Consider the following 15,154-nt stretch of genomic DNA (forward strand, 5'->3'; position numbering starts at 1 on the left):
CAGCTGTTCTGCGTGTGGTGCTGGAGTTGATCTCCTTTTTTTAATGCCATAGTTCTATGGAGCTCAGATTTACGTCAGTGGTACCCCTTCAGACAGCAGGGGGAGGTCATCGTTTTGAACGCTGCCCTCCACGAAACCCACTAGATATAGTAAATTAGTACATCAGGGAGAGGAGGCATGGATCTAATATCTATGACAGATAATCTTTTCACATTTGTACAACCTTTCGTCTCATTGACTACTAAGATCAGGTAATGGGGCCCTTGTTTGGTGAAATCATCACCATCTGAAAAAAAAGGTGATATCATTATGTATATATTTGCTGTCAAGTTGCACCCGACTTATGGTGACTTCAGCTAGGGGCTTTCAAGGCAAAGTGAGAGGCAAAGGTGGTTTGCCATTGCCTTTCTCTGCAGAATATTCCTTGGGGGTCCCCTATCCAAAGAACGATTCTGCTTAGCAGAGATCTGATGAGATTGGGCTATACCATACCATTCCACATCCAAAGGTGATATTATTCTCTATGAAATAATGCCCTGGTTAGGTTCTAAAATTCCTTCATGAGGTCATGAGTGAAAGCGAGCGAGAGCACAAACAGATCCATTCAGTTAACCATTTCAAAAACAGCAAAATCATTCCTATTTCTCTGAGCATATGAGTTGTAGACCACTGTGATCTATTTAGCTTGTTGCCTGTTCAGTTAATCAGGTGGGGTGAAATCATTGTGGCACAGAGCTCCTATTGGGCCATGGCTGGAGCTGTCCGCCCTCCCTCTTATGTAGCCAACCAGTCAGAAAGGCAGCATTGATAGTAGATATTTTAGCCTGTTCTACATCTAAGCTTCAGGCTGTTGCTGCACATGGGCCCATCCAAATTCTCTGTTGGATCTAGCCAGTCACCTCATGAGCCTGAGCAGGAATTTTTGGGGTTCCCATCAAATTGACTGGAAGAGGGCTTTCCCCCCTTGCCTGTTCCACACTGTTTATGGGATTTCTGTATTAATATTAACTAGACCTGGTCCAGTGGACTAGTTAGGCCATAACCAGGGATGGCAGGAGGTACAGGTTTCTAGAGCATGAGTAAGGCTATTTTGTGAGCATTATATTTGCCAGGTCTGGGTTGGAAAATACCTGGAGGCTTTGGGGGAGGATCCAGGAGAGGGGAGGGGTCTCAGCATAGTACAATGCCATAGAGTCCACCCTTCAAAGTAGCCATTTTCTCCAGGGAAGCTGATCTCTGTCAGCTGGAGATCAGTTGTAAAAGCAGTAGACCTCCAGGCCCCATCTGGAGGCTGGCAGCCCTAGTGGGCATCCTGAGGAACTATGAAGGACCATTCCCAAGCCAACCTGTCACTGGCTTGTACAGGCAGGTGAATACAACGGCCAACTCCAAGTTTGGAAATTCCTGGAGATTTTGGAGTGGAGCCTGGGGAGGACAAGGTTTGGGGAGGGGAGGGGAAGGGAGGGACCTCAGTGGGGTATGACGCCATACAGTCCACTCACCAAAGTAGCCATTTTCTTCAGAAGAACTGATATCTGTAGTCTGGAGATCAGTTGTAATTCTGGGAAATCTCCAGCCATCACCTGAAGCAGTCTTGAAAGAATTTTAGTGGGCAGCACAGAGCTGCTTTTCACATAACCAAATGATGTAAGTTAGAAAGGAAGAGGGAGCAGAAAAAATACAAAAGGTGTAAGGTCTCATCTGATGAAGCCTTGAGTGAAATGGTCTATTGAGCGCTTTGCCATCAGAAAGAAAAACTGGAGACCAATTTACTTCAAAAAAACACCTTTAATGATTTGTTATTCACTGGATAATTAAAGAAGATATATTTTTCCCTAACAAAGTTTCGTTATCATATCGCAGTTGTTTTTCCTTACAAAGATCACCTGGAGGTTGGCAACCCTATGGTAGGAAGGGCAGCTTCAGCCAAACCTTTAGGTACCTGAGCAGCATGGGGTGGTGGTGCAATGAGGCTTAACATGTTTGGGCATAGTTGTACATGCAGGCATCACCTCTTTCCTTGTAGGTTCTATGGGACTAACTAGAACATAACTTAGATTCAGGTGGGTAGCCGTGTTGCTCAGACGTTTATACCCAGAATTAAGCTGTGTTGGTCTTCAAGGTGCCACTGTACTCAAGCTTTGTTCTAGAACATAACTTGTAAGACAAATGTATCGAAATTCTTTAACTCAGAAAACCTCCAACATACGGAACGATACAACAAAGATGTCTATAATTAATGATACAACAAAATTAACTCTACAACAATAGTTACAACATATAGGTGTAACAACAGCCAGAAACTGTAGGTTGGTAGGTAGGTTGGTAAGTGCCATTAAGGCCCAATTGACTTGTTGAGCCCTTCAAGCAGTTTTCAAGGAAAGTGAGAAACAGAAGTGGTTTGCTATTGCCTTCCTTTGCAGCGTCTTCCTCAGTGGTCTCTCATCCAAGTACCAACCCCACTTATCTTCCAAAATCTGTTGAGACTGAGCTATACCACACCACGTTCCCTCCCTACAAAACATATATACTCTCTATGAATTAAAGGAAGCAGTTGGTTCTTGCTTGGTGAGCCAAGTCCAACTCCTCCATCCAAGTGCTAGATTCTTCTAATGAATTCCGCTTGCATTAGAAAGGAACAAACTGGACATCACAGAATCCAGGCTACAGATAGATGCCTCTGTGCCCACTTGCCTATCTTCCCACTGTACTGGTGCTAGGTTTTACTTTAGTTACTTTAGTTTGTTGTGACATCCATGATTCTCTTCTCCTCCATTTTATCTTCACCATAGCATCTCTGTGTAGTGGGCTGAAAGAGAGTGACTGGCCCAAGGTCCCCGAGCGAGCTCCACGAGAGAGTGCTGATTTGAACACGGGTCTCCCCAGATCTCCTCTACTACTCCAGCCTCTTAACCACACAAGTTTACCCATTCTCTCTTCCTTACCGGTAAGCCTGTGGCTGAAATGGGGTGGGGGGAAAGCATAATAAATGGAAGCAAAAAAAACACAGAGAAAGCACACAGAAATAACTTTGTCCATATTGTCTTAACATTCAACGAATATTGTGTTTTATTCGCACAAGTGTAAAAGTGCAATACTCAGTTCATTCTAAATATATAAACCCTCAATATTTGGAATGGTAATCCAAAAATCTCAAAGCCATAAGTCTCTACCGCATTTTGGCATATGACCCCTTCCACCTGTAACTTCTTTCATAACTTCTTTCCTTACATGGATGTCCATATGGGACAAGCAAAGAAATCAATCGTACCTGTAGTTACATCACAACTGTACTTCTTCTGGCTCTGGTGCTCCTCTGCTGTTCAGCCAGAAAGAATTGACTGAGTTGTTTCTCTTCCCCATGGAAGTGGGTACTACCCAGTCTCTTCTGCTTTTCCTCTACAGGGATATGGAACACTGGTAAGTAACTCATAAATTACACCAGTCTGTTGTAGTAGTTAAGAGCACTGACTCTAATCTGGGAGAACCAAGTTTGATTCCCCAGTCCTCCACATTCAGCTGCCAGTGTGACCTTGGGTCAGTCACAAGTTCTCTCAGAACTATTCTCCCAAGAGCAGTCCTTGAAAAGCTCTCTCAGCCCCACCTACCTCACAGTGTGTCTGTTGTGGGGAGGGGGAGGGAAAGGAGATTGTAAACCGCTCTGAGGCTCTTAGTGAAGGGCAGGGTATAAATTCAATCTTCTCCTCCTCCTCCTCCTGCTGCACAGAGAAAAAGAAGAAGAGATTTGATTTGTACCACATCCTTCACTACCCAAAGGTGTCAGAGCAGCTTACAAACTCCTTTCCCTTCCCCTCTCCACAACAGACACCCTGTGAGGTAGGTGGGGCTGAGAGAACTCTGACAGAAACTGCTCTTTTTCAAGAACAGCTGTGCCAGAAGTATGGCTTGCCCAAGGTCATCCAGCAGCTGCAAGTGGAGGAGTGGGGAATCAAACCTGGTTCTCCTAGATTAGAGTCTGTGCACTTAACTACTATACCAAACAGAGAGGCACAGGGCTGCAAAACATACCAATATTAAAGAAAAATACATTTTTCAAAGATATGGATAAAATTGTAAGGCAATTTATATGGCACCCAAAAAACCCAAGAATTAAATGGAAATATCTGCAAGAGAAAAAAGAAAGAGGAGAAATGGGACTACCAAATTGGGAACTTTATTATCATGCTTCAGTTCTAACATGGATTAAGAGCTGGATAAAGATAGAAGAACATTAAATCTAAAAGGACATGATCTTGCAATGGGATGGCATGCCTATATTTGGTACAATAAAGATAAACTGCATCAAAACTTTCACCAACATGTATTGAGGGGAGCACTGATAAATATTGGCGAATTATAAAAGACAGATGTTACGAAAAAATACCAAGATGGGTCTCACCACTGAAGGCATTTATCAAACCAACACTCTTGACAAATGAGAAGATAGTAATGTATGATCAACTCTTAGATAAAAAAGATAAGATCCAAAACTTAGATGTAAAGAATATCCACTTAACATGGTGGGAATTGGTGCAATTAAGATCGATTTATAACAAAGATACAGTAACTATACAAAACTTATATAGGTTTTTACTAGAAAGACATATGGAAGATGAGACGGTCAAACCCTCTATGCTAGCATGGATGACGGATATGGGATACACAATAGAATTCGATGACTGGGATAAAATATGGAAGGTAATGAAATTTTTAGGATCAACAGCATATAAAGAAAAAATATATAAAATGTTCCATCGATGGTATTGGACACGAGATAGAATTGCAAAATGTGCTCCAAAAATATTAAAGAACTGTTGGAAATGTAAGAACAATGTAGGGACGTTTATGCATATGTGGTGGAACTGTGGTAACATGCAAAAATTTTGGAAAATGGTCCAGCAAATGATATGTGAAATAATGAATGTGAATTTAAATTTGGTACCGGAAATATATCTGTTAAATGTTATCCCGGATAACTTTGATCAAAACGATAAATATCTACTAACGTATATCTTAACATCATCAAGAATTATGGTAGCAAAATATTGGAAAACGGATAAATTACCCTCTAGAATAGAAATAGCAAAAAAGTTGCTGGATGTAGCTGAACTAGATAAACTAACAATGCTATTACGTGGAAAAGAAGAAGTAATATTTCAAAACAAATGGTTAAGAATGTATAAATGGTGGGGAAAATTCACTATATATAAGACCTCCAAAATGTGACTGTAAAGGTTTTAAATGCTTGTGGCTGTATAGTATAAAACTTAATAAACAGAATATTAAAAGAGAGAGACAGAGAGAGAGGCACAGGGCTGGAGAGACAAATTTTTGAAGCGTCCTGCTCTCTTTTCTGGTGTGGCAAATCAGCTGATGTATCACTGAAAGGAGAAACTTTGTATGTTGCTGTTTCAGCCTCTTCTTAGGGCTTATCTGTCCCAAATGAAAACAACTAGTTCTTTTTACTCTAAAACAATAACAGGAAGGGGAAAGGAAATTCCATAGTTAAGAAGAGGAACAGTGAAATAATTTGTTTTGCCTTTTTATTGCAGGCGGCACTTTGTTTGTTCTGATTACCATCTCCCTGTTCTTTTCTTATTCTAGCGTCCTGATCTTCTAACAAGAAGTAGTAGCATTCTATAGTTACCATAGCAATTGTCCTTTTGCTGATGAGCTCTTACAGCTGTGTTTGATAGCATTTCAAATATGTATTGGAACAATTTCTTATCTCATGGGGGGAGGGAGGGAGTGGTAACTTAACCTAAATCAGCATGATTCAGTTTCGTTTATCTTGTTCTAGCCTTAGATATTTCATACCGTTTGTCTCCTTGTATCTGTGTACATGTTTTCAGGAAAACCAAACAAACTTTGGTGTAGTGACTCATTTTGTCCCTTAGATGGCAACACACTCCATGTATTCATTTCAATAGTAACATATCTTTCTGAACCAAGATTATTTTTTCTCTTAGCAGTCCTACCATTCTTTTAAGAGGCCGACGACACACTCCTAAGCATATGACCACCAATGGATCAGTGCTTAGTATTGCACTCTTATTCTACCAAACTCAAAGGAGCTCTGTTGAAATCGATCAAACAGTTGAGCATAAATGCAAGTGGTAAAATGTGTGTGTGTGTGTTAAGTGCTGTCAAGTCACTTTCGACTTATGGTGACCCTATGAATTAATCACCTCCAAAATATCCTTTCGTTAATAGCCTTGCTCAGGTCTCCGAAGCTAAGGCTTCTTTGATTGAATCAGTCCATCTCATGTTGGGTCTGCCTTAAACTTTTCATAGCATTTGCTCAGTGGTAAATACAGGGCAGTGGCCCAGGGCCCTGCATATGCCTGATGGAGGAAGAAAAGAAGGAGAAGAAGAGCACACTCCCACTATCGCTGCTCATGTCCACCTCATTCAGAGCTCAAGATGCCTGTTTGTGCCAATTGCAACTTGTGCCTACTCCATTTGGGGCTCAGGTAGCTGGCAGTTGGCAGGAATGACTCTCACCTTACACACCCTTTACCTGGCCATGGTGTGAGTGTGGCATTGGTTCTGGGGCCCCGTCCTCAACTTTTGCCGAGGGGCCCAGTATTACTGAGACTGTGCTGGGGGAAATGTGCTGAGTCTTCCCTTGGAAGTCATGTGGTGCCTGTAAAATAAATTTATCCAACTTACATTTGCTGTTTAGCCCAGGTCACAGAGTCCTACATGTGTAGTGCTAGGACAACAGAATCCATGGCCTGAGTGCATGCACTGATAGTATACAGTCCAGTTTAAACAGGTTGCCAATGATGTGCAACCTGCATTACGATGCTTCCTGTAGTAATTCTGTTCTTATCCACATCACAAAAGAAAGGACTGGAACAATATTCAGTGTTGTATTTGAAAGGATCGTCATCAGCATAACAGTTGTAGTAATAACAACTTGGGAACAATTTGCATCAGTTCCTAGTAACTTAGAACAGCCCATGGTTAAGAGCACCAAAGTAGGTGGTGGAGTAGCAGGAGCTCCTTTGCATATTAGGCGACACACCCCTGATGTAGCCAATCCTCCAATAGCTTACAGAGCTCTTCTTACAGGGGCCACTGTAAGCTCTTGGAGGATTGGCTACATTAGGGGTGTGTCACTTAATATGCAAATGAGTTCCTGCTACAAAAAGAGCCCTGGGCCCACAGCTGATTCATGGTGACCCCATAAGGATTTCAGTGCAAGAGAAACAGAGGTGGTTTTGCTGGTAGTTGCCTCTGTGTAGCAACCCTGGACTTCTTCAGTAGTCTTCCATCCAAGTAGCAACTAGGACTGACCTTACTTAGCTGCCAATATCTGGCAAGATCAGCCTAGCCTGGGTCATCCAGGTCAGGATGCATGCCTTGTGTACCAAACGAGAACATGAGTTCTTGCGATTCAAGTCACACACACAAAAATCAGAGGACTGTGGGAAGTTTTAAAACAGCCCAGGAACAAGCCGAGCAGAGCATCTGTTCTAAACTGCCCTGAGACCCACGTAAGCAGGGAAGGGTGGTCAAGAAATCGAAATAAATAAACAAATAAATAAAATCCTGCGAGATGCTGTGAGCCAGCACTGCAGGAGATTCAGAGGATACTCTATTCCAGTCTTCTTTGATACTGTTAGATCTATTTTACCAATCTGAGCTAATCCAGATAGTGCAGGTAATAAGTCATCAAATGGAGTTAAATCCTAAGAATACTTCCTTAGAAGTTTATCATGTTGGAATGAATAGAAATTTCTCTGTGGTAAAGGGTTTACAGTCTTAGTAGTTGGTAAAATTATATATGGAAAGTGAAGGCCCAGGGTGTGAGAAAGTACCATCAAAACTGTCAGAAGACGACTGTTTTCACTGACAATAAATTGATCTGCACTAGGTGTTATTCCAAATTACTCTCTGCTGTGTCAATCTGAGAATGGCAATTTCAATTATGCTTCTCCCTTGTGCAAATCCCATCCTATGTATTAATTTTTCAATTTTACTTGTGCATCAGTAAATTAGCATTATACCTTCTATGTATAAAATGTGGATGTTGCACTGTAAATGTTATATAAATGATAAATAAATGTACGTGGTATAGAAAATAGCTACCACACATGTACAAAACACTAACAAATTTGTAACATAAACAAGAATGTGAAACCATTGACAGAAATGTAAAAGAACATAAAAAGAAACAAAATAGAAAACATTGTTGCATGCCTAATTTGCTGTTACAACTACAGGGAAACAGGTGTTCCAATGCATACATTGTGTTCATGTGTGCTGTTTTCCCCATTCATATAATTTGAGGGAACGGTATGTCTTTATTTGCATGGAGTTACCTGAAGTGAATGGGAAAAGGTATGCTTCGTTTGTGTACTTACAAAGCTGCCTTCTACTGAGTCAGACTATTGGTCTAGCAAGTTCAGTATTGTCCACTCTAGCTGGCAGCCATTCTCAAGGGCTTCAGGTTAGAGGCCTTTCACATCACTAGTCACCTGATCCTTTAATAACTGGAAATATGGGGGACTGAGCCTGGGACCAGGGATGTGCATGAACCAAATTACGAACTGAATTTCTTTAATTGGGCCAGTTTGTGTGTTTATAAACTGTGATTCAGGCAATTGCGCTGTTCATGAACCACCCACAAACCACCATGGTTTTTGTGGCAGTTTGTTCAGGTCATAAGAGGGTTTGTGGGCCATACATGCTGGCGCCCAAAGAAATGTCTGGGTACCCTTTAAAACCATGCTGCCACAGTGGCACGACTTGCCAGTGAGCTCAGAAGGCATTAAAATGGCAAGTCATGCTGCCACTGCAGTGCAATGTGAGTGAGCTTAAATGCCTTCTGACAGCTCACTAGCATCACACCACCACGGTGGCACAACTTGTGCAAGTTCAGCGATGCCAGCAGAAGCAATTTGTGACAGGGAGTGAAAGGGACCACTAAACTGTTCAGTGATCCCTTTGGCTCCTCCTGCTTGAAAGCTGCATGAACCTCATGAACCCAAACTGGTTCGGTAAATGGAAAAGTTTGTGGAGGTTCACGAACCATGGTTCGTGAGACCCCTCGAACCAGCACAAACCTCCATTTCCCTGGGTTGTGCCTATCTCTACCTGGGACCTTTGGTATGCAAAGCATATGCTGTACTACAGGGCCATGGACCCTCCCTAAATGTGCATATTGGACCACTCCTGCACAATAGATAACCACAACAGGGGAACAGTGAGGACTCACGGAGAAGGGGAGATCTTGTCTTCCCCTTTCACTCACTATTAGTTCCAATTTCCCCACATCAGTTCTGTCTCCCCTTTCTCAGATTCCCCCTCCTCTTCTGACTGTGGCTTCCCTTCCCTCTTTCCTCATCCTCCTGTTGGCTGCTGCATTCTCATATGTCATTTTCTACTCAGATGTTGCTCCTTTTTTATTATTTTAACCCTCCATTTAGTTCTTTTAAAAATATTTTTGAAAAACTGGGGTCGCCCCCCGGTCTATAGAACTCTTCTTCACAAGGGCCGGTGCCCGATCAGAAACAGCAATGGAGGGTTGCAGATCAGTCTGGTTATTCTGAGAATATTATTGCTGACCAATTTTTTTAAAAATTAAAAATAAAATTTAGTACCCCAAATTATACTGTTGCATTTATGAAATGGGCTCATAACATTTATGGCAGCTGAATGTTTGCATCGCAAGTGGTGCTAAGAGGCCCCAGTGAAATTAAAAAAACCCACCCTGGTTCTAAAAATAATGGACATTCAGGGCATATGTTATATGCAGCACGCTCAAGAGTAAGGGTTCTGAAATAAGGGACATTTGGTACTCTATATGGATCAGGGTGTAACCTGAATTAAGGGACATTCCTTTAACATAAAGGACATCTGGAGCTCCAGGTTACATTGATAGCATAGTTGCTAGAAGAATGGTGATGAAATTGGATAACCGGGCATCATGTATATAGGACAATGGGGGTTCCCATTAAGAAATTAAGCCTCTTTTTCAGGAGGTAGGATTCAAAGCTCTTGTTGGAATAGCAGCACTTCCGCCCTGACCTCCTCTGTGATTTCTCATTGTGTTTTGGCCTCAGCAGCTGCACCACACTGATTTGTGTTTGAGAGTGAGTCCGTCTATGGAATGCCATGTCGCTTATGGGCTAGTTATGTGCGACATTTGTAGATGCCCATAACCTTTGCATGAACTCCAGCCCTCTGCAGCAGGTTGCAGAGGCCTTCCAAAGTCAGGTGACAAACGGTGCCATCTGCACCTTAGTGCTGGTCATCTGGTCAGAGCACTGACCTCTCTGAACATGATACAGTGAAATCTAAGTCTGGAAAGCTGCTGGGAGGCAAAAATCTGCTCCTCAATGTCAGTTTCACTAGTCTGTCACTTAATTGTCCAGTGCAGATGACAAAAGGCACCATTAGATTTAGGTCATGAACTATCGTTTAGCATTCGCATGCAATCGTACACCAGTCATCGCCTGTTGGTTTATAAAGAAGAGCAACATAGCCCTGTCCTTCTTAGCTCTTCGGGGGGGGGGGAGATACCTGGAAGTTTATATATATGGATTAAGTTTACTACAGGCAACTCGAAAAGACTTTGTTTATTTGTAACTACTTGCGTTTAGACTTTTCACGGTTTCTTGTGGAAGGGCTACAGTCCCAGCAATTCCCGAAGTGTCTTGGCTCATACAACAATAACAAGAAGACTCAGGGAAACAAGTCATCCCGTCCATTTGAAAACAGGACAGGAGCCCACCCAAGGCATTTTTAACCCTATTGATTGCAGTAGCAGAACTAAATATATTTTTCAGTCTCTCCAGTTAAGATGATGGAACTTCATAGCAGATCTACAAAATTCAGCTTGGAGTTAGGCATGTTGTAAGCAGTGATCTTAAGCTCCATTTTGGATTGCAGACCCTGGGATGGCGCTTCAAAGTAGATAGGCTTGAATTAGGCTGTAAGCAAGGGCTAAAGCACCGTTGGATCAAAAGACCTTCACTGTGGCTGAGTGTGATCTCTGATTCTTCTGAATCACAGTAACTCCAGCGAACCGCAATCAAGATGCATGTTGGTAGAACGTAATAAAAGGAAGCTGAATAAGGACTGACAGGTTTCATCCGAGAGGGGCACTCCTTCCCTGATCTTCATTTTCCTCAGTTGAAACCAAGTTTCTAAATGGCAAATTAATTTGATACACAAACCAGCCCTGAACTTTAACCTTCCTTGCCACTTGCAGGGAGTTAGCCGCTCGATGCTATCACACTGCATCAGTCATCAACAGTGTTGGACAATGACTTCCCAGGCTGAAACTCCTTTCATCCAAGAGCCACAATAATCTTCACAAACATTAATTAATTGACCACAGAGCACTATTGTGCGGCGGGGAAGGATCATTAGAAAGATGGCAAGATATGGCCTGGCCGCATTACTCCAGCGCTAGAAGGACAGCAAAAGGTGGGGAGGGGGAGATGGGCCTGCTCATTTACATATTTGAGTTTAAATACATACCTATGTAAAATTGCTGTTCAGCTAGCCTTGAGGCAAAGGGGAGGGGGGGACTGTTGAGCTGAGAAGGGAAGAAAAACACTTCAGTTCAAACGGCTCAAAAGGCAGCCAAACCCAAGGTTATAGTCTCCAAAGTAACATACTATGTGGCTCAAAACGTTTTTTGATCAGAAGTAGATATTCCAGCCAAGGTGCGACTCTAGGGGAGGCCAAGGATCTGATGCACAGTGAATAGAAACAATCCATGTCATCTTCTCTCCTTCCCCCTGAAGGCCCCTGTGGGAAGTTAGGGCATTTTGGAAACAGAGCAGGGTGATTGATTCATAGGGTTGCCAGGCCTCTTGCTGATTGCTGCCATAGAGTTTCCAAGGATTCCTAGAGCTACCCATTGTCACAGAAGTGACATAGTGATGAAGGTGATGTCATATACCCCGCATGTCCTTGCCCCCCCCATCCTTCCTGCTTTCAACTCTATTGATTTAGGAGAAATTACCTCCTTTTCCTTCATCTGCGAGTTCTGGTACAAATGGAGCGAGAGTCTGTGCAAATCTGTGTGGGAATTTGAGTTTAATCCAACAGGCCTTTGTGCCACATCCAACTCTCTGAGCACCTTTTATGGGACCTTAGGCCTATTCCATTTGGTTCCACGTGGTTCTGGGGACTAGCTTAAGTACAGCAGCACACCAACTCTTTTTTTTCTTTAATCCCCGGAGGGATATTTTTTTATTTTGCAAATACTACAAAAACTACAAAGAAATATTAGGGAAGGGACTACAGCTAAGGATAAAGGAAAGCAAACCACACTAAACTAAAACCACAAGAGGAGATCTTTCACTGTTAGTAAAAATGTTAGTACAATTAGTTTTAATATCACAATATACTTGTATAGTTCTTGCTTATAACAATTGGTTATTTATATGTTATTTTGTTAGTTGTTATGAGAGAAGTCTCTGATCTTCTTATTCTTCGCTTCAAAAGGCCATTTTCCAAGTCCTTCTGCCTTCAGCTTTCTGTCTCTAAAATCGTATACCACTCTGGCAGATCCAGCACCCTTTTCTGCCGCAGAATCCTCATCCGTTCCTGAGGTAAAAGAGTCACTAGACTTCGTTTCTTCCTCTTTGGACTCTTCGTCTGTCCCCAGCTGACGTCTCAAAAATTCTTTAGCTTTAAAAGTGGAGTCTATCTTCTCTCTTCTATAATTGATCTTAAAGATGACACCCTCCGGAACCACCCACCTGTACGATATCCCATTAGTTTGAAGAAAAGAAATTAAGTCCTTATAATTTTCCCTCTTTTGTCTAATTTCAAATGGAATGTGCTTTAAGGTTTTGATGGTTACATTTCCCATTTTCAGTGGAGTTGCTGAAGTTGCTTTTAAAATGGCATCTCTGGTTTGTCCTCTTAAAAACCTAACCACTATTTCTCCAGGTAGGTTATTTGTTTTTAATGTAATTGGAGTATGCCCTATAGACTGACTCCATTTCGTTTACCAGTTCATCCACTGTTAAACCTACTACTGGAGCGGTGATCTCAACAAGCACCCTCTTCAGGTCTTGCCGATCCGTTTCAGGAACCCCCTCTTCTTCTTCTTCTAAATGATCTATGACCACACACAATCATTTATGCACAAGGATAGTATTGTGCTGATAATATGAGAAGACCCAGAGGATAATACTGAACACATGAAACTACTTTATACTGAATTAGACCATTGGTCCAATTGAAGTCAGTATTGTCTAGTCAGACTAGCAGTGGCTCTCCAGAGTCTCAGGTGGAGATCTTTTTCATCAGCTACTACTAGGGTTGCCAACTCCGTCTTCGCCGGGAGCGGGGGGCTCCTGGCCTGCGTCGGGGGTGTGCGTGCACGCAAAGCGCACACGCGCGCGGTGTGTGCATCACCCAGGAGTGATGTAGGCACGCTGGGCACGCTGGGGGCCGGGCCACAGCCATACAAGGGAAAACCATAGAGTTTTCCCTTGTATGGCAGTGGCCCCGCCCCCAGCGTGCCCAGCGTGCCTACATTACTTGCTAGTGATGCGCATGCCGGGGCGGGGTTTCCTGGAGCCCCGATTCTGCCGCGTCAGAAATCGGGGCTTCAAAGCGGGGGATTCCCAGCCCCCCGCCCACATTTGGCAGCCCTACCTACTACCTCATCACTTTAACTGGAGATGCTGGGTTTGAAACTGAAATCTTCTGCATAAGAAGCAGATGCTCTACCACTGAGCCATGGGTCCTTCAGCAATGTGGGGTCCTTCTCAGTGTTGCCATTAAAACAAAATCCAGAAGTGCAGAATTCTAGGTATTGAGGGAATGAGGTGCTCATACTCATTTCTGACCCTGAATCCTCTCTCCTTATTTGTAGATAGACTGCCCTTTCCTTGGATTGCTACTTTAGGGTTCCTTGCAGGTATCGTGGTTCTCTTTTGTAGGTTGCCCTCCTCTCCTTTCTAGAATCTTAGATGCTGACAGAGCTCCGAAGAGAATTTGAATTTTACTACATCATCTGGCAACAGAGCCATATATAGAAATGTGATTTCCATTTCAGTATCTTGTCTGATTAGGCATGAGGGAATTGCTCTCTTTCCATGTAGACTGCACCCTCTTCCTCATGTGCCTGAAAGCAGGAGCTAGGGCTTATTGCCTCACATAATTCATGCCTCATTTCCATCTCCCACCCATGCCTTTGAATAGAAGTTGAACTTTGCTCTTCTATGGGTACATCTACAGCACATACTTAAACAGCTTTGATAGTAATTTCTTCCCTAGAAGGACTCCTGGGAACTGTAGTTGTTTGAGGTAGGATGTGTACACACTAACAGTATCTAATGGAATTCATAGCACACTTTTTCAGACTAGCAGATGGATTAGTGGAAGATTTGGCAAAAAGACCATCATCTCCCCAAAGCTTCCTTGCTTATCTCGGAAAGGAGAATGACTTAAATCCAGAGTAGCATTTCCAAGGATGCAAGGATTTCCCCTTATGGATCACAACTTTCTTACTTTCTCTTCCTGTGATAATTTGAAATGCCCCTCCCCCACAAACCTGGAACACTATTTCCACAGGGTGGGGAGGCAGGAAAGGTGTACACTGTGGGTGGAGATACTTACTACTTCAGAAGTTAATTTGGCTGGTTATAAGTATAATAAATAAACCAACAGTTTAAACCGTTGATTAACCACATGAAAAACTGCATTCTGTTCTTTTGCCTGAGCTTTTCTATGGGAAATAATGTGGCTCACCCACGAAAACAAAATATCAGCTACCCTGAAATACACACATGGGAGTTAACATCTCTGAGAGAAGGTTCTGATGGATGTCTTTTGCCTTGTATTTATATAACCATATCTTCCCTCATCCCTTCTAGCTAACAAAGCATACCTTTGGGAGTTTGCAAAGAAAAAAAAAAATAATTAGCATTTCATACACTTGAGATGAATATACCAAGACACTTGATGGCAATCTTATTCTCCGTGTTTCCATGCTTTTCATACATCTCTCATGCATGACAAACAAGGAAATAATTGCTAAAGCCTGCTCGCTTTATTCTTTTTAAATACAGACCATCCCTTAAGCCCCTTTAGAGAATACATCATTTATCTGATTTTAAACAAATTCCTTTTTTTTTTTTTTTTGGTGGTGGTGGTGGTACATTTCGACAAG

The sequence above is a fragment of the Gekko japonicus genome, unplaced genomic scaffold, assembly GCF_001447785.1.
Source record: "Gekko japonicus isolate JY-2015 unplaced genomic scaffold, Gekko_japonicus_V1.1 scaffold399, whole genome shotgun sequence".
Lineage (NCBI taxonomy): Eukaryota > Metazoa > Chordata > Lepidosauria > Squamata > Gekkonidae > Gekko > Gekko japonicus.